The 22,308-nt window shown below is 26.9% G+C and overlaps 1 pseudogene; it reads left to right on the plus strand.

The window, feature by feature from the left end:
* Positions 1–20,746: 20,746 nt before the first annotated feature.
* Positions 20,747–22,308, plus strand: LOC110663335 (protein SCARECROW-like; annotated as a pseudogene).

A 22,308-nucleotide genomic window follows, 5' to 3' on the forward strand; every position in this document is an offset into this window, starting at 1 on the left:
GCAATTGCATGCTAGCTGTGGATTACAAGCATGTTTAAATTAAGATTCGTCATTGACTCCAGAATCAATAACTAAACTTTAGAAAGTTGAAGAATATATTAATGTACAAGAAGTTCGCAGCTGCTTGCCAGTGGCAAACTTACTGCAGTGCTCAAAAGTCAAAAGACAATTTGGAGCCATGCTAGCTATTCCTATGATGTATTTTGAAGAAGTAGTTTGCTCATGGCACAGTTAAAACATTTATATCAATGGAGGAGTAATTTAATGTAATTATATATAATCATCAAGAAAACCTTGCAGCAGATTTTGTTTATGAGGTAAGCCGGTACTTGAAGCACTGCTGATTTTTCCTGCAAAGGAATAATTACTTTCATGTTAGTATTTCATAATATTTAACCATTCCCTACTCAAATTTAACTTATTGAAAAGGGAAAAGAGAACTATGAACTTACATTTGGAACGTCATGATCCCTTTTGGGATTGCCATGAAGCAAGATTTTGCCAATGATGCTGAACAAGTCGCCAAGGTTATAAACTTTGCGACCTTGAGGTTTGTGGGTTTCTTGAACCTTCTCAAGTATTGCACCATCATCGAGCTCTAACGAAGACATGTTTGCAAGAGTAGGGTGGATATGTGGAAGCCGACAATTGGAGAGAGAAGATCAAGTCTGGGATTTCGTGTGTCTTCAAATTAGGAAAACCCTTTATATAGGCATATGTGTTAGGTTAATAGGTTAATGTCTCAAAAATTTTGTGTATTTAAAATATTTTTTCAATTTGAATAGGAAAAATATTAATCAATTTGTTTGAGGTTTATTTAATTCTAAATTTTTCAATAAAATAATAATTTTAAATAAGATAATATCACATTCAATAATTATAAAAAAAATAAATTAAATAATTAATTCAAAATTTTCTCAAATTTTACGATATAACTAATTTATAGATTAATTTAATTTATATAATTAAATTGGCATATCATATTATTATATTATTATTACAATATACTAAAGGAGGAGACACTTTTTCTACTCTTAATAACAGTGTAAAAGTGACTCTCTTTTATTATTATTTTTTTTTTTAAATATCATGTTGTCGTTTCATTAAATAATCAGATGAACTAATTTACATAAAATGCTTACTTACACCTAGTTCATCTCCTAGATATCAAGAGATATAAAATTTAGGTAATAAAATCTAATTTTTAGAATAAAAGATGATATTTTATATTTATTTTTATTTATGTAATTTTAAGTGTAAAATTTTCTCTAATCACACTCTATTTAATGCTCTTTAGGGAAGAGTGACTAATTGACCATTATTGGACTCAGTTAGTCTCTGGTCGTAAAATCTCTATCCCTTTACTCTTTATAGGTTTCCCATTGCCTATAATTGATATGAAAATTGCTTGCCTCCTTATATTGATTATACTGTATGAATGAAAGAAGTAATTTGTTCATTGAATATTTTTGCCCTGTTGTTTAATGTGCTTATTATGCTTGTGATGCTTATCTATATGAGATGTTTGTAATATTTTCTCGATCGACTTGCCAAAACCTTATTCTAATATAATATTCATTTTGATTCATAGATTAATGTGAGATTCTTCTGACTGACTTATTTTGAAAGAGTTCAACTTACGTGACACACAGTTCCAAGTGAGTGTTAATATTTGGATCCATGACAGCCAGTAACACTAAATACAAATATGTAAAATTTATTTATTAAATAAATAAATCCTATTATACATTCTATATTTAAATCCACGACAAACCGAATCTAAATAAGAAAAATCTTTACACTACTCTCAAATTCCTAAAACTTCTCTCTCTTGTATTTGGTGCCTTAGTTTATCAATTTTTCATCCTCTTTTAATTATTTCTTGTCAAATTAAAAGTATATAATTAACATTTTTTATAACAGCCTGAGATCATATATTTATTAGTAGCAGAAACCATTTAATTTCAGTTAGAAATTTACTTATCCTCATCAAAAGATTTACAAATTTCTTATCTAACCTTTTTAGTAATATATGTTCTTATACTTTATTTAATTCAATTGTTAATTTGTAATTAATTTTAAGATATTAAACAACTATAAAAATTGTTATTATTCTAAAATTTTGAAAAATTAAAAGGTATGCACAATCAATTTTAACTTCTTAGAATATGTATGTAATCAATCATTGAACCACTAACATAATTATTCAAGTCACTTAGAAATAAATCGCCTTAAAAATGTTAATTATTTTTTAAAAATTTTTAAATTAAATTTAATATAAAAATTTTTAAGTGGTTAAATAATAATTTTAATAATTAACTTTTAAAAGTTTCTGTTCAAAAAATAAAAGTTAATCTTTATTTTTTTTAATGAAACTCTTTCTCCATTTTTTGCCATTAAATGTATAATTGATTAAAAATAATAAATATAAATTTGTTTAGTGATACAAAATAGTTAGAATAAACATATTTTATATGAAAAAAATTTTATTAGACACTTATTTCATTGAAATTTTGTTGAATTTTAATTACCATTTTAAAAAAATAAAATCTTTAATTTTTTTAATCAATTTATTCTTTAAAAAAAACTCATTCGTAATTTATTTTGTATTATGATTTTTTATATAATTTGTTATATTTATTATAAAATAAATAATATAATTACTTTTGTGCTGTTAAATAAATATTATAACATATATATATATATATATATATATATATATATTTTTTTTTTTTTTTTTCTTTTTTCTTTTTTTTGGCATAATCCAACCGCAAGTTTTCAAAAAGCAGGTGCACCCCTGCTTTTTGAGAAACACGAGTTGAAGCTAAAACAGGGACAACACTTTTTTGTTTTTTTTTGTTAGACAAAAATGTCCCTAACAGATGTTTTTATTTGCTATTAGTTAATATTGTACCAGTACACTAACGTCCCTAGCACTTATTATGAAAATTTTAAATTATTATTATTATTATAAATATTTGTACTTTTTAATTAACTGAATGAAATATTAATTTGATAATTATTTTGTAAGTATAGATAAAAAAATTTTATTGATGTTTATAAATATTAAACAAATATAGTTATACAAATTGAATATAATTATCAAAAATATTAATAGAAATAAAATTAATGGTTAATTACTAATAAAATTGAAATAATATATTATTATTTTGTCTCTAGTGATATTTAAGCAGTAATTTTAACTAAATACATAATAAATAAATTTTTTATTTTATTATCAAATATATAAATTTCTTTTTCAAAAGTAATTTTAAAATAGTAATAATAAAATTCAACAGTAATTTCAAAGAGAATATTTTCCCGTTCTTTCTTACCCTTTCTCTTTTTTAATTAATTAAGAGATTGAAAAATGATTGGCTAATCAATAAAGCTAAAGGCACAGCAAGACTTGGAGAATGGAATGTTCTATGCAATGGATAATGGATAACAGAAGCACAATGGATGCAAAGCGAAAGAGTGGAAGAAAGAATATCGCTTCGTACTTTGCGTGTTTTGAAGGAAATGGATAAAAGGGCTGAGGGCAGCCCATGATTTAGCCTAAGGCTATTCTGGATTAGTCCTTCTCGTTGAATCCTTTGGCAAAGCACTCCTTTGCATCTTTATTTTTAATATTTTTTAATATTAATTCTAAAAAAATTCTAAATCTGCCATAATAGGTCTGTCAAGTCAAATTCTAACGTTACTATAAAAATATGTTAATTTTACTCATAATTTTTTAATTTAAGTGATTATATTAATATCATCACTTAATTTTTAGTTAATTTATACTTAAGTTTCACTCTTTTCTCGATTTAAATAGATTTCAGTTTTAAAATTTAAAATTTTTATTTATTTTTAATTTTATTTAAAATAAAATTATATTTTAAAAAATAGTTTAATATTTTTATAAATGTTTATAATTAATAAATTATATAAAAATGTTTTTTTTCATATATTATTTTTTAATTCAATTTAGGCTAAGATCTAAAATTTATGTTTAATTTCTCTTAATTCTTTTGATTTTATTTTAATATAAGAAAAAAATTAATAATATATAATTATTTTATTTTATTTTAAAAATATATAAACCCTAATTAAGTATGAATGATTTTATTTTTTATATAGATTAATATTGTATATAGTTTTTGTTTTTATTTCTTAAATTAGTAAAAATAATATATCTAATCTTTAGTACATTTTATATTAAAATTATTTATATATTAAATAAAAATTTAAAAAATTTTATGAGATAAATTAAAGTTGATAAATATTTATGATATATTTATTAAAATTAAGAGATAATAAGTAAAATTTAATCATAAATTAACTTTAAAATTTATAATAAGAGGTTATAAAAATTTTAAACATACTTGAATTAAAATTTAAAAATTTTTATGATATAAAATAAAATTAAATAATAATTAATATAATTAATTAAGTTGAAAAATTATAAGTGAAATTAATCACGTGAAAACGTGGATTTGCATCTGAGTTGTTAGTTATACGAAAATGCAAAAGAAAAACCCTTTATAAAAAAAAAGAAAAAGAAAAATCCTAAAAAAAAAAGGGAAAAGCTTTAGTGACATCATCATTCCCAAATCATGATCTCATAAGGGTGATGCAGTCACTTTGGCTTGGGTTGGCTATCTAGCTTTTTTAAAAAAAATTAATGACAAATCAACATTTGACGCGCGTGATTAAAAAAATAAAAGAAATCAAAAAAACAAACACCAGGTTTCACGTTTTTAGGTTTGTAAACGAATTGAATCGAACTCAATCGAGTTTTGACTTCTTCAAACTTGATTGGTTAATATTGGTTCATGTTTGAATTCGATTCGAATTTTAATATTAAGGCTTGAATTTTAATGTTTTGAAATATATTGAATTCAAGTTCAATCCGAGCCTGATTTATTTTAAATTTATTTATTATATTGATGAGTCAAATTCAAGTTTAGCGTATATTAAGCTCAATAAACTTATTAAAACGAACTCAAACACAAGTTTGATAAACTCGAGCTCGATATCAAATTCAATAAACTCGAGCTCGAACTCGGGCTCAAGTTTGAGTTTAATAAACTAAAACTCGACTATTATTATATATATTTTACATAATTATTTTTATGATGCATTATTACATGAGTTCATCGCCATAATAATAATAAAAAAAAAATTTAAAACACATTGTAAGTTATTTTAAAACAACACAAATTACAATACCAATATAATTCAAATAAAATTAATTATTTTTTATTCTTTCAATTCAAAACTACATAATTTTAAATTAAAATTATGTAGTTTTAAAATTATATTATAAATTTTATATAATTATAAATAGAATATTATTTTATTTTTTCAATATTATTCTAACAAAATATATTACTTTTTGCATTATTAATTAATTAATATTGTTAATAAATTTTATTAATTTTTTATATAAATATATTATAATTTGAGTTTTTTCTTATTTTTATGTTTAATTTATTTAAATAAGTTTAAAAACATTAAATATATTAAATTATTTAATTTATCAAATTATATTTGATGCTTTATACCTTTTATCAATACTCTATTTAAGATATAAAAAAATTAATTTATATAGAATAAGTAAATAATTAATATTAAGTACAATTTTAATTATGAAAATACATATCTAAATTATATATAGAAAAAATGAACAAGCATTAAATTTAAATATTAATCTTTTAAAAATTTACAATTTAAAAGGAGAGATATTATAAAAAACAGATATTAGAAATGGATATTATAGAGAGTAATAATAATATATGGATAAATTAGTTGATCTTAATAGAAAAAAATAAGTGAAAGACCGTAAAAAGAGAGAAAATAATAATAATGGTTAAATAAATTAATATTAAACTTAGAGTTTAATATTTTAAAAGTTCAAAATATATAAAGAAAGAGGAAGAAAGAGAAATGAATTCATGTCTTAAGTAGCATGACTACCACCAAAATTACATAATTAAGTTCTGATTTATTTAGTACTTTAATATAGATAAAATAGTTTAAAATAATTTTTATTTATTTATTATCTAATATTTTAAAATTATTTCTCATATAAAAATTAACTTATTTTTTATGAAAATTATATTTAAAATACAAATAATTATATTTTATAAATACATTTTTTAACTATTTAACTATTTGTTACTTCAAAATTAAATTTATACATTTAATAGATTAACGACTCCAAATAGATATTATGAAAAAGTCTATAAAATATTATTTTTTAATTTTTTTAAGATAATAATAATAATAATAATAATATTATTATTATTATTATAATAAGAAAATAGTAATAATGTCAATCAAATAGTTTAAAGTAGCGTTTATAGTAAAAAAGTAATAAAAATAAAAAAGAAGAAATATTGGTAAAATAGATGAACAATTCATTGCTTATATACTTTTCTCATTATGAGATCAAAGTCTTAAATATAATGTTGATTTATAAAGTAAAATTTACTTTCTCACAAAATAAATTGATTTAATAAAAAATAGTAATAATTAATGCAAATTCAATTATTAAATACTCAAATAATTTAAAAACAATCAAAATGACAATAACAAAAAAAAAAGTTAAAAAATAATATAAAATAAAATGAAAATTTAGTTTAACTATTCTTTACATACGCCTAACACCTCTATTGTTTTTAAATTATATGGAAACACCAGAACAATTGAAAGAAGTAAAGACAATTGTACAAAATAAAAATTAAAAAAGAAATATAAGAAAAATTAATATGAATAAAGATTAAAGAGGTACTTTTATTCTTTCAATTCAAAACTATATAATTTTAAATTAAAATTACGTAGTTTTAAAATTATATTATAAATTTTATATAATTATGAATAAAATATTATTTTATTTTTTCAATATTATTCTAACAAAATATATTATTTTTTGCATTATTAATTAATTAATATTGTTAATAAATTTTATTAATTTTTTATATAAATATATTATAATTTGAGTTTTTTTATTATTTTTATGTTTAATTTATTTAACTAAGTTTAAAAACATTAAATATATTAAATTATTTAATTTATCAAATTATATTTGATGCTTTGTAACTTTTACCAATACTCTATTTAAGATATAAAAAAATTAATTTATATAGAATAAGTAAATAATTAATATAAAGTATAATTTTAATTATGAAAGTACATATCTAAATTATATATAGCAAAAATGAACTAGCCTTAAACTTAAATATTAATCTTTTAAAAATTTACAATTTAAAGGGAGAGATATTGTAAAAAATAGATACTAGAAATGGATATTATAGAGAGTAATAATAATATATTGATAAATTAGTTGATCTTAATAGAAAAAAATAAGTGAAAGACCGTAATAATAATAATTAAATAGATTAATATTAAACTTGGAGTTTAATATTTCAAAAGTTCAAAATATATAAAGAAAGAGGAAGAAAGAGAAATGAATTCTTGTCTTAAGTAGCATGACTACCACATAAATTATATAATTAAGTTCTGATTTATTGATTTATTTAGTACTTTAATATAGATAAAATAGTTTAAAATAAATTTTATTTATTTATTATCTAATATTTTAAAATTATTTTTCACATAAAAATTAACTTATTTTTTATGAAAATTATATTTAAAATACAAATAATTATATTTTATAAATACATTTTTTATTTTGATTTTATCATAATTTTATAAAATAATAAAATATTTAATAATATTATTTTATTATGTTGGGACCATATATTTAATATTTTGATTTTATTTTTATACAATTAACTTTATTTTAAAAAATAAATTACAAATAACTATGTTTAATATATTGATTATATTATAATTTTAAATAATATATTTTTTATATATTATTTTTAAAACAATCATAAATAAAATAAATATATTTACAACATTATAAATTATAATTATTAATACAAGTGTTTTGTATTCCTAAAAAAAATATAAATATTTTTATAAATGAGCTAATTCACTAGCCTTAAATTGAGCCTATTTACAAACTTATTCGCGAGTTAGTTCACAAGGCTATTTAACGAGTCAGATCATGAGTTTGTTCAATGAACCAGATCACGAACCTTTTCAACGAGCTAACTCGTGAGCTTATAAATAAACTGAACTCAAACTCGAGGTAAATACTGTTAAGTTCAGGCTCAGCTCGTTTAATAATTCAAATTCGAACTCGACTTGTTTAGAAAATGAGCTAAATCGAACTGAAATTTTATCGAACCAAGCCTTGAATAACTCATGAGTGGCTTAATTTATTTACACCTCTACACGCTTTTAAAAGTTATAACCAGTTTTTTTTACAAGTATCTTATAATTTATTTTGGACAAATTTATTTAAAATATAAATACATAAAATTTATATATTTAATAAATTAATCTCATTGTATATTTTATTTTTTAAATTTGCAGTGCATAAAGTGCAAGAATAATTCTTATTTTCATAAGTAATTAATATTCTGCTTAAAAAGAGGCAAATTAATTTTTAAATTAATGCATTCTTTATAAATTTGTATTATTTAAGAGAAATGAAAGACGTTTAAAAGTACTTAGAATTTTTGAAGGAGATAATTTTCTCAACACACCACAATTTCTCAAGAATTTTTATTACCTTCTCATTCTCATTCTCATTATTTTCCCTATTAATTTACTACACTTCCATGCTCACATTTAATTCTCTATATTGTATATGACTCAAACTATCTTAAACGGTCTTTTATCATTTTATGACTATATTATTTTAGCGTAATAATCCAATTCTTAATTTTAATGCAATATGAGATTTCTTAGTGCATATTTAGAATTGTGATTAGAGAGTTAAAATTATTTTTTAGGCTAAAATTATTATTTTAAATTTTATTAAAAAAAACAGTTTGAAAATAATTACTTTATTTTTTTAATGATTAAATTTTATTTAATTTAATTTAAAATTATTTTTAATATCTAACGTGTCTACAATTAGATTGCTGCTTTTGAGAATATTGGACTTGTCGATAAAATTAGTAAATTACAAGCTTTTAACACTCACGCTTAATGCTGTGGGTATTAATATTTTTTTTTATATTTATTATATTAATATGATTAATAAATAAAAATATTTATGTTAAATATAATTATAATAATATAAAATATTATTATTACATCTTATAAATAAAATTATTATCTATAAATAATTATTAAAATCATTTAGCAAATTCAATTAAAATAACTATTCACTATATTGCATATTAGTTATGTATATATAATTTAATTTAACATCAACTAGTATCAATAATATAATATTTATCATTTATTTACTATAATACATTGAATAAAATATAATTTGATAATAAAAAAACATTTAATTATAAAATCTAAATATAAAAGATAATAATAGAAATACTGGTTAAAAAAAAGTAAATTAATCCAAAAAAAACATAATACTATTCTTATGGTAATTATATCTTAACTAATAGATTTCATATAAAAAGAATATATATGTGCAGTATTTTAAAATACTTTTTTAATTATTAACAATAAATTAAATATATTGTAGGTTACATCAAATTTTAAGAGCATAGTAAATTTAACTATTTGTTACTTAAAAATTAAATTTATACATTTGATAGATTAACAACTCCAAATAGATATTATGAAAAAGTCTATAAAATATTATTTTTTAATTTTTTTAAGATAATAACAATAATAATAATAATAATATTATTATTATTATTTTTTTTTTATTTTTTTTTTACAAGAAAAGAGTAATAATGTCAATCAAATAGTTTAAAGTAATTTATGGTAAAAAAGTAATAAAAATAAAAAAAGAAGAAATATTGGTAAAATAGATGAACAATTCGTTGCTTATATACTTTTCTCATTATGAGATCAAAGTCTTAAATATAATGTTGATTTATAAAGTAAAATTTATTTTTCTCACAAAATAAATTGATTTAATAAAAAATAGTAATAATTAATGCAAATTCAATTATTAAATACTCAAATAATTTAAAAACAATCAAAAAGACAATAACAAAAAAAGTTAAAAAATAATATAAAGTAAAATAGAAATTTAGTTTAACTATTATTTACATACGCCTAACACCTTTATTGTTTTCAAATTGTATGGAAACACCAGAACAATTGAAGGAAGTAAAGACAATTGAACAAAATAAAAATTAAAAAGGAAAAGATAATAAAAAATAACATGAGTAAAGATTAAAGAGGTACTTTTATTGTTTCTAAAAATAGTAAAAGTTAGCCCTCTTTTAGTATAATATAATAATAATATAAAGTAAAATGGAAACTTAGCTTAACTATTCTTTACATACGCCTAATGCCTCAATTGTTTTCAAATTGTATGGAAAGACGAGAAGACTTGAAGGAAGTAAAGACAATTGAGTAAAATAAAAATTAAAAATGAAAAGATAAGAAAAAATAATATGGGTAAAGACTAAAGATGTACTTTTATTATTCCTACAAATAGTAAAAGTTAGCCCTCTTTTAGTATAATACAATAATAATATAACATACATGGAAACTTAGCTTAATTATTCTTTGCACACGCCTAATGCCTAGGGGTGTGCAAACGGTCACCAAACTGAAGCGATAAAACTGAAAACCGAAAATAAAAAATTTTAAAAACTAAACTAAACATATTATTAAGAGAAAACCAAATCGATAAATATCGATTCAGTTCGATTTTCAACCGATCAAACCGAATTTTGTAAAATTTCATATTTTCAATATTAAATCTCAATAACAAAAACATAAAAAAAAGTCTTAGGGTTTTCTTGAATATATATATATTAGTAATTTCGGTTCGGTTCGCTTTTTTTTATTTTTTATGAAAATAATCGATTTGAACCGTTTAACCGAAATTATCAAAATTTATAAACTGAACCGAACAGATTGAATTTTAAAACTGAATCAATTAAATCGAATTGACTCGGTTCGATTCGATTTTTCAGTTTAAATCGAAATCTGCTCTCCTCTACTAATGCCTCTATTGTTTTCAAATTGTATGGAAGCACAAAAGACTTGAAGGAAGTAAAGACAATTGAACAAAATAAAAATTAAAAGGAAAAGATAAGAAAAAATAATATGGGTAAAGATTAAAGAGGTACTTTTACTGTTCATAAGAACAATAAAAGTTAGCCCTCTTTTAGTATAATATAATAATAATATAAAGTAAAATGGAAACTTAGCTTAACTATTCTTTACATATGCCTAACGCCTCAATTATTTTCAATTTGTATGGAAACACGAGAAAACTTGAAGGAAGTAAAGACAATTGAATAAAATAAAAATTAAAAATGAAAAGATAAGAAAAAATAATATGGGTAAAGACTAAAGAGGTACTTTTATTGTTCCTAAGAATAGTAAAAGTTAGCCCTCTTTTAGTATAATACAATAATAATATAACGTAAATGGAAACTTAGCTTAATTATTCTTTACATGCGCCTAATGCCTAGGGGTGTGCAAACGGTCACCGAACCGAAGCGATAAAATTGAAAACCGAAAATAAAAAATTTTAAAACTAAACCAAATCGATTATTAAGAGAAAACCAAACCGATAAATATCGGTTCAGTTCGGTTTTAAACCGATCAAACTGAATTTTATAAAATTTCATATTTTCAACATTAAATCTCAATAACAAAAACATGAAAAAAAATCATAGGGTTTCCTTTATATATATATATATATATATATATATATATATATTAGTAATTTCGGTTCGGTTCGGTTTTTCGGTTTAAACCGAAATATGCTCTCCCCTACTAATGCCTCTATTGTTTTTAAATTGTATGGAAGCATAGAAGACTTGAAGGAAGTAAAGACAATTGAACAAAATAAAAATTAAAAGAAAAAGATAAGAAAAAATAATATGGGTAAAGACTAAATAGGTACTTTTACTGTTCCTAAGTACAGTAAAAGTTAGCCCACTTTTAGTATAATATAATAATAATATAAAGTAAAATGGAAATTTAGCTTAACTATTCTCTACATATGCCTAACATCTCAATTGTTTTCAAATTGTATGGAAATGTGAGAAGACTTGAAGGAAGTAAAGACCATTGAACAAAATAAAAATGAAAAAGGAAAAGATAAGAAAAAATAATATGGGTAAAGACCCTAAGAAAAGTAAAAGTTAGCCCTCTTTTAGTATAATATAATAATAATATAAAGTAAAATAGAAATTTAGCTTAACTATTCTTTACACATGCCTAATGCCTCCATTGTTTTCAAACTGTATGGAAGTGCGGAAGACTTGAAGGAAGTGTCACGACCCAACCTATGGGCCGGACTGGCACTAGGACCTGGGCCAGCCTAAAGCCCCCGAGGCCCGTAGTAAGCCTAACTGTTCATTAACCCAACTCAAAGGCCCATTTGGGCCCAATTTCAAGAAAACAAACGGACAGAGTCCGGCCATAAAATGAACTTACCAACGGGGAGTTTTCGACTCACCCGACTTGTAAACACAATATATAGTCAATTGGGGAGCTCAGCTCACCCTCCACATACTCATCAACATAATAATAAATGGGAGCTCAGCTCCCTCATCCAATCCATCAAACATGCATAGCATATTAAGTTTACAGGTCCCAAAATAATAATTTAGTTTACAGACCCAAATCAAATAAACATTTCTAACACATGCGGAAATTCTAAGATTTAACAAGTTTATACAAACAGTAATAATTGACCTGCGAGGGAGAAAGCAGGTTAACCTCAAAAAAATATCCTCCTGTGGCCTGTAAAAATTTTTGAACAGGAGTGAGCGTTCGACTCAGAGTAAAATATCAATTTTAATCATAATCTCTATAACTATCTAGAACTAGTGCACCCTGTAGAGTGAAATGCAGCATTAGCAATAAATTCACATCATAACATCAAAAAGGTAATTTGGAGCACTCACGCACCCTGTAACATCAATCATAACATATGGGAGCTGATCCCCTATACAGCTCTCTTAAATCCAACCTGGTGCCAGCGAAGAACTCAGCTCGGACTTCCACTTAATAACCAAATCGGGGGTCCCAGCGAAGAACTCAAGCCGTGACTACCCGTCCTATCCATAGTCCACACCACATCACACGCACGCCAACGCACGCACACTGCTCCAAATTACCACAACAACACACATGGCACTTTAACAGTTATCAATGCAACATAAATCGTGCCTAGAGTTTAACTACATAAATATATATGCATATAAGTGATGCATGGGCATGCTGAACATATAATAATATCGAAATTACAATTAAAATTAATATTTTACTCATAGACTTGACGATGGTCACTGAGGCGGCTGGGCGGAGAAAGAAGGCTGTCCCGGCTCACCTGACAATTATATTATAATTATTTAATACAATTGACTCAATACAATTCAAGAAAAAGACCAATACGTCCTAAGTCGTGCCGAAAATCCGGCATAGTCTCCCCTATACCTAGGACCTACCCAACCTGCAAAAAGGGCTCAAAACACACTTCTATATTCACAATCCATATATCCACAACTCAATCACATCACACAGCCCCTCCTGGGCCCATCAAATCAATCATCCGTCACAATATGTAAAATTTCAATTTAGTCCTTATAATTGACCATTTTTGCAAAAACTGCCCAAATAAGTTCTAAAAATTCTAAAACTTTGCCTCGCGGTCCTTAGCAACATCACTAAGCTATTGCAAAAAGAATCATAATTTTCTAAGCTATCACGAATATTTTATGGATTTTTAATCCTATTTAAGCACTAGAAAATTACGAAAAAGCAAGGTTCGGGTTTACCTTTGCCAATTCTCGACTTAAGGGCACTTCGGACGTCGACAATGGGGCTAGCCAAAACCTCGGTCCAATTCGAGACTTTTCCAGAACGTGCATCGCCGAATTTCGCACCTTGGCCAATCGTCGAATTTCCGCGAATCGAGGATACCTACACGAAGCCCATAACACGGGGGTTAGTACATAAATTTTTCAGAATTTTCTAAACTCATTAAAGGCTCGGAAAAACACTGCGAAGTTCCGTGGGACCCACCGAAAAACGGTATCGAAAAAATTTGAAATTTATGTCGCCGCGAAGCTCTCGACGAGTGGAGCGTGCTGATACCCTCGATTTTCTCGTGGGATTCACGGTTTTCGAGAAATCTAGCCCAAAAGTCGAAATGGGCTAAAATCTTCCCGAGCAAAAATCGGACAAACCGCTCGATGGATTTCAGCGTTCTTGGTGTCTATGGAAAGGTCTCACCGAGTATATGATTTTAGACACAAGACCCGGTCCAATTGGTGGCCGGATCGGCCGGATTTTGGCCGGGAAGTCCAACAGTCGCGCGCGCGCTGCGCATCCGTTCCAAGGCCATTTTCTGGCGTTCCAGGCGGCGGCCGGCCGTGGGGGAAGGCCGAGGTGGGGCGCCGACGAGGTGGGGACGCAGGGGAGGCGGCGGCGCGGCAAGGGGAGGAGGGAGGAGAGAGAAAAGAGAGAGAGAAGAGGAGAGGGTTGACGCGCGCGGGAGGGAGGAGAAAAAGAGAAGAAGACCGGTCCGATTCGACCGGTCTGATCCGGTCCGGTTCGATTCGGCCGGTTCGATTCAGAATACAAAATTTTGAATTTTTACTCTGCCTCGGGACCGAAAACGAGGTCCAAAAATTTCGAAAAAATTTCAGAAAACTCAGAAAAATACGTAGACTCCAAATATATTTTTAGTTTTGCCACGTGGTCTTTAAATTAATTTTTAAAAATCATCAAAGTTTATATTTTCGAAAAATCGAACCCGATTTTTAAAATCCGAAAAATCTCAAAAAAATTCCTAGAATTTAAAAAAATTAAAATACTAAAAATGCTCATAAAATTTAAAATTTTGGGGTGTTACAGGAAGTAAAGACAATTGAACAAAATAAAAATTAAAAGGAAAAGATAAGAAAAAATAACATGGGCAAAGATTAAATAGGTACTTTTACTGTTCATAAGAACCGTAAAAGTTAGTCATCTTTTAGTATAATATAATAATAATATAAAGTAAAATGAAAACTTAGCTTAATTATTCTTTACACATGCCTAACGCCTCCATTGTTTTAAAACTGCATAGAAACACGGAAGACTCGAAGGAAGTAAAGACAATTAAACAAAATAAAAATTAAAAGGAAAAGATAAGAAAAAATAATATGGGTAAAGACTAAATAGGTACTTTTACTGTTCCTAAGAATAGGAAAAGTTATCCCTTTTTTAGTATAATATAATAATAATATAAAGTAAAATGGAAACTTATCTTAATTATTATTCTTTAGGCAAGCTTTACACCTCAATTATTTTCAAATTGTATGAAAACACAGAAGACTTGAAGGAAGTAAAAATAATTAAATAAAATAAAAATTAAAAGGAAAAGATAAGAAAAAATAATATGGGTAAAGACTAAAGAGATACTTTTACTATTTATAAGAATAATAAAAGTTAGCCATCTTTTAGTATAATAGAATAATAATATAAAGTAAAATGAAAATTTAGCTTAATTATTCTTTACACATGCCTAATGCCTCCATTGCTTTTAAACTATATGGAAACATGGAAGACTTAAAGGAAGTAAAGACAATTGAACATAATAAAAATTAAAAGGAAAAGATAAGAAAAAATAATATGGGTAGGTATTTATACTGCTCTTAAGAACAGTAAAAGTTAGCTATCTTTTCATATGATATAATAATTTAGGACCAATTAGTAGTGGGTTGAAGTTCTAAATCCATAATCGGAAATATTCTAAATTCAAAAACAGATTGATATTATCAGAAAACAGCTTCGGTGGGAAAGTGAAAACTAAAACCTTTACATCTTCAGTGTTCCCCATAGCTGAAACTTGAAACTACCTCCTTTATTCTTTCTTCATCGCCGACTCTACTCTAGCCTCGGAGCTTCCTCTCTCTCCCCCATACTATTGCTTCCAGTTTCCACTATAGGGCTTCTTCTTCTTCTTCTTTTTGTTCTTCTTGGTTCCTGTAAGTGTTTCAAATTTGATATTGAGAGACTTTTGAGTGTTCCTTTATCTTAATCATGTATTCTGCTCTCAATCGGCATATTTTCCTAAAGCAATCTTCTAGCAACAACATAAAAAAGTCTGATGTTGATTTAGTTATAATCTTTATTAATTATTTTTCAATATTTATAGTTATGAGTATTATTGAATAAGCTTTCCCAAGTGTATGTATTGTAATAACCTGAAAATTTAAAATATAAATTTTATATTTTTATATAGTATTTAAATATTATTTTATTATTTTAATATATTTTATAAGATTCCCATGATATTTTAGATTTAATCTTTTAGATTATTGAATTTAAATTATAGCTTTATGTTTTGATATTTTTAAATTTAGTATAATTACTACTATTATTATTAAAAATGTTATTGTGTTTAATTAATTTATTAAACAAGTGTTTATTTTAAATATTAATAATATTTTAATATTATTTTAATTTTAGTTTAATAAAGATATTTTAATAAAATATTATATATTTAAAAAGTTAAAATTGTATATATATATAGTTAAAAGTGTGCGTACGCGCGCGCGTGCATATATATATATATATATATATATTGAATGAAGTGACATTTTGGTGCCCTTGGGCAGTGTGTTGCAGTGCAGATTTTTATATAAAAAAAAAACCAGCAACAAATTCCCTCTCCCCCCCCCCCTCGTTCTCTCTCTTCTCCCCACTCCTTTCTTCCCTTTTCTCCATTTCCTTCCAGCGAGCCTCTCGCCCAACACTGGTCGGTGAGTCCTAACCCTCCCCTATGCTAACCGACGATGGTAGGACCCAAAATTTGACCAGAAACATAGAGGCAACATAGAGAGAGAGAAATTTGTCCGGCTAAAATCCGATCTTTTCGACCAATAACTGGCGACCCCACCAGTCCCAACCAGCTCTCCTTCACCTGGGAAGCTTTTTCGACTAGCCTCACTGCCGATAGCCACCTGATTCACACAAAATGAGAAGAAAAATTGGTATTTTTCAAGCTTTTCGGCAACTTTTTCAATGATCCGACCATCAGATCGGAAATTGGAGACCACCAATGAACTCAACACAACGAGACCTTTATCTAATTGGATACCGTTTGAAAAAAGAGATAATCGGATGATCTAGATCGCTTAGTGAGATTTTTGACTTTTTGATGCTCAAAAATTAAATATAATTATATGATAATTATTAACAAATTTTGGGCTTCATTTAAGTGTGATCAGGTTGATGATAGCTCACCGACGCTCATGACCGAGTTTTTGGCCAGATCTGGCTGTCTGGCGGCCCATCCTAAAACATAGTCAATATTATAGTCGATCCCAGTATTTTCAGATATCCAGAATTCGTTCCAGGTAGCAAAAATTTCAAAGGTAGTTCCAAACTTAAGTTGTGTAATTTTTACCTTGGTTAAACTAGCTGATAAATCTATAAAATATTTCGGACTTACTAAATTAAGTAAAATAATTTTAATTATTATAAGGATGATATAAAAGACCTACAGAAATGTTTTTATAATTTTTAAAGTACAGAAAATAAATATTTGGACTATAGAGGAGTTAGGGACCCGAGCTGGAGTTTGGAGGATTATACCTAGGTTAGTTTTTTGTAGACCCCAGATAGGCATTATAATTATTGTTGTTGGCCTGAGGCCTTGTATTGTTACTTTTGGTTGTATTTCTCTTGCAGGGGGGTTAGGTCCAGTTATAGAGACTCTACCGAAATTTCAGCAAGAACTTACGATTTATTTTGATTCTACAGCTTGAATTAATTATTTAATTTTGTTAATCTTTTGATAGAGGTCATTGTATATGTTTAGGAGATCGGTATTGGCCGTCTTCTCCTTTTAGCCAGACCAACTACAATTTAGTCGATCAGTTTGTGAGTTGGATATTGATTATTTTTGCAATTTCAATATTAATTATATATCTCTAACATACTCATGTATTTTATAAATATTTAATTATGCACATGTATAGTTAATATATTAGGAGCATTATGATTGCTGCATATTTAATTATTATTATTTATTTGTGATTGCCGCCCTAAGGATAATTTGGAGCTGTGTGTGTGTTGACGTGAGTATGGTGTAGATATGGACATGGGTAGGACGGGTAGAATAGCTGAAGCTTGACTCGCTAGGACCTGATCCTTTTTTGTGGATAAGTCAGGGTGAGTACGGCACTAATTTAATCTCGCTGACCCCCGCACTTGGATTATTAAGTGAAATTCCTGCTTGAGTTGACCTCGCTGACAGGTATTGGATTAAGAGAGCAGTATAGAGAATTAACCCCCATACATATATATATATATTGATGTGATATACTGAGTGTATGAGTAACTCCAAATTAACTTATTGTACGAAAATTGGGTGAATTACTTATTTTATGTGTTGGATGTTTATTTTATGGTAGGATTGCACTAATCTTAGATAGTTATATGAATTGCATCTATAATCAATATCAAAATTCTCTGAGTCAAATGCTCATTCATATTCAAATATTTTTCCTAGGTTGCAGGAGGAGCGTGTTTATTTCTTCGAGCCTAACCTGCATTTTTCCTTCGCAGGTTGTGCTTCTTAGTTTAATAATTTCTTGTGTCTATTTATTTATTTATCTGTTTAATAACTAGAACTCCACAGTGATATTTAGTTATGTATTTATGATATTAAATAATAAAAAAAATTTATGATATTAAATAGATTGTATATGATGGTATCAGAGTTAAGCTGGGCTCCCCTAGTTGTAGTTTATGATGGTTATAGGGTTGGGTTGGCCCGAATAAAAATATAATATTTTATTTTATTTGTATATTGGGCTTTAATTTTGATCCTGGTTCTAAATTTAGGAATAATAAGCTTACCACGGGCCTTGAGGACTTTATGCTGGTCCAAGTTCTAGTGCCGGTCTAACCCATAAAATCTGATCGTGACATGTATAGTGTATAAATATTTAATTCAATAGTCGATAAGCTCATTCATATATTTTTATATGAGCTGGAGTTCTATGTAACTTTACCTTCTAATAAAACGGAGAAAGATCGCCTGGTAAAGCATGCATCTTTCCGAAATCAATTTATTTCTTGGTTGGTACCAAGCACATGGCGTACCCACTTGCTTATGCAATTGAAATTAATTCATGCCTAAAATTAATCTATTAATTAAACATGAAGATATATTTTTTTTCATATATGATTAACTAGTATAATTGATGTAATTCATGAAGATAGTTATATAAAATGAGCACGTACAAATCCATTTATCCACTTGTTTAGATATATCCATATATAAACATGTATTTTTGTTTTTATATGGGCCTGTTTTGTAAAAATGAACGGTAAGAAAAAAAAGAATGAAATTATATATAAAAAAAAATTTTATGAAAAAGAAAATTTCTATTTTCCTTATAAATGTTTTTTTATAAGAAAAATAAAGAAAAAGAAAAATGGTTTATTTATTTTTCATATTTTAATGAAAAGAAAAGTCAGCAATGAAAAATATTATATTTTTACAATTATGCCTATATTAGATAAATAAAATTATATTAAAAAATAATTAATGAAAAAAAGTATAAAAGAAAATAAATTAATATAATATTCCTTTCTTTTCCATCCTGCTTGGGTGAAAAATAAAATGGCACAAAATGCTTTTAAGCATTTTCACATAAATCTTCATAATTTTTTACTTTTTTCCTTTCCTTCTTACAAAATAGGAGAATTTGTTATTTAGTTTTTTTTCCTTTTAATAAAATAAGAGAATTGCCCTTTTTTCTATATCTATCATTTTCCTCACTACAAAACGTGCCTCTATGTTTTTGAAATGCATTAAGTTTTCCTAATACGTAAATTAGCAATTAAATTTTTAATGCATATTTTATTAATTTTCTTTGAAATTAATCATTTACGGTAAAAAGAATCCAGTTGAGTTCTCATAAAATTATATTTGATTTTTATTTTTTTTAAATAAAAAATTTTTTTAATTAAAAATAATTAAACTCTTCCCAAACATAAGAATTAAAAAAAAGAAATCAATTTAATTAAATTCTTATAAAATTTTATATTCTAAACAAAGGAATTAATTATATCTCTAATTCAGTTTAAAAATATATAAATATTTTATGTCAAAATTAAAGAATTAGAAAAAAAAAAGACTTGTATTTTTATAATATATCTAATCATAAAATTCGAATTATGGTCAATTAACAAATAATTAAGGTGAAGCAAATCCACTTATAAAAACACAATTAACGATTTATATATGATGAATAATTTATTGTTGTTTTGGTATTTTTATATATGTGGGCAGTTGTTCTTTCTGTATCTTTCTATTTCTACTCACAAAATAATGCTCAAATCTCCGTCTGCATGTATTATTTTTATTCCACTTTGGTAGAAAAAGGTCTGAAAATCCAAGTGTTCTATTAATTAATTACTTGTTTAATTAATTAAGAAGATAATTAACACTCCTTAATTAAGTTAATAAATGAGAAAATCACTATCAAACTGACGTTGGGTTTGGCTCATAGCAACTTATCTTTTCTATACGTCTGGCTATGCCGGCCATGCTCTTGCATTAAAATACTTCAAAATAGACCATTTCTTTGCTCATCCATTGCCTACTGAACTTGCCCTTCAAAAATCTTCCTTGCCTCTCTTTAACATCCTCCCATCTCCTCCATTCTCTCTCTCTCTCTCTCTCTCTCTCTCTCAAAACTAGAGAGTCCAATTGATCTGATCAGATATGATTTCGCCCCATGAACCATGGGACTATTCCTTTGTTGGGTTTCCAGCGCCAGTAATTTCCAGCTCCTTTCCAAAGGCAGTAGTGATGAACTTGGAGAGGAATGAGCTCTCTGAGTGGGTGGAACATGTCACCAAGCAGCTTATTCATGACATGCCTGATACGTCAAGTGAGAGCTTGCATACAGACACAACAATTATCTGTTCTGAGGACAATATTAACAATATTAATATTGCCCCTTCATCACTCTTAATTGATGATGATTATTTTAGAACAAGAAAAGCTAATAGGAGAAGTTATTTTGATGGTGGTAATAATGAGGAAGAGTTCCATTGGAGCAATAATGTGCTTGGAAACCAATCAAACATTTGTGAAAATTTAACAGGGAGTAGTAGTATAAGTAGTAATGCTGCTTCTAGCTAGTAGACGCTTGCTTAGAATAGACGAGCAAGGGTTGAGCTTGATAAACCTTCTCTTGGAGTGTACTGTTGCTATATCAGTTGATAATATTGGTGAAGCTCATAAATGTTGCTTGAGCTAACCCAGATGGCTTCTCCTTATGGCCCTTCTTGTGTGCTGAAAGGGTTGTGGCCGATTTTGCCAAGACCATGGCTAGTAGGGTTATGAATTCATTGCTAGGTATTTGCTCTCCTTTGATCAACCACTAGAGTGTTCACTCTGCCTTTCAAGTCTTCAACAATGTCTCTCCATTCATCAAATTTGCACACTTCACCTCTAACCAAGCAATCCTCGAAGCTTTCCATCGCCGAGACAGGGTTCACATAATCGACCTGGATATCATGCAAGGCTTGCAATGGCCTGCGCTATTTAACATCCTGGCAACCAGAATTGAAGGTCCTCCACACGTTAGAATGACAGGTCTGGGCACTTCCATAGATCTACTTATAGAGACAGCGAAACAACTTTCCAATTTCGCTAAGCGGCCTGGAATTTCATTTGAGTTCCACCCAATTGCAAAGAAATTTGGAGAAATTGATGTGTCGATGGTGCCATTAAGGACAGGTGAAATACTAGCTGTGCATTGGCTGCAACACTCGCTATATGATGCCACAGGACCTGACTGGAAGACAATGAGACTACTTGAAGAATTGGCACCAAGAGTTATTACATTGGCTGAGCAAGACATTTCCCATGGAGGATCTTTCTTGGATCGTTCTGTAGGTTCTCTTCACTACTACTCGACGTTATTTGATTCTCTAGGTGAATTTCTGCCTCTTGATGACCCTAGTAGGCACAGTGTAGAGCATTGCCTTCTATACAGGGAAATCAACAATATATTGGCAATTGGAGGGCATGCAAGAAGTGGGGAAGACAAATTCAGGCATTGGAGAAGTGTCCTTGCAACAAGAAGTTCCTTTATGCAAGTACCCATGAGTGGAAACTCCATGGCTCAAGCACAACTAATATTGAACATGTTCCCTCCAGCTTGTGGGTATAGCCTTGTGCAAGGAGATGGAACTTTGAAGCTTGGTTGGAAGGATGCTAACTTGTTCACTGCTTCTTCTTGGGCTTCACATGCTTCTATAGATAGCTGTAATTAA

The sequence above is a fragment of the Hevea brasiliensis genome, chromosome 10 (assembly GCF_030052815.1).
Source record: "Hevea brasiliensis isolate MT/VB/25A 57/8 chromosome 10, ASM3005281v1, whole genome shotgun sequence".
NCBI lineage: Eukaryota > Viridiplantae > Streptophyta > Magnoliopsida > Malpighiales > Euphorbiaceae > Hevea > Hevea brasiliensis.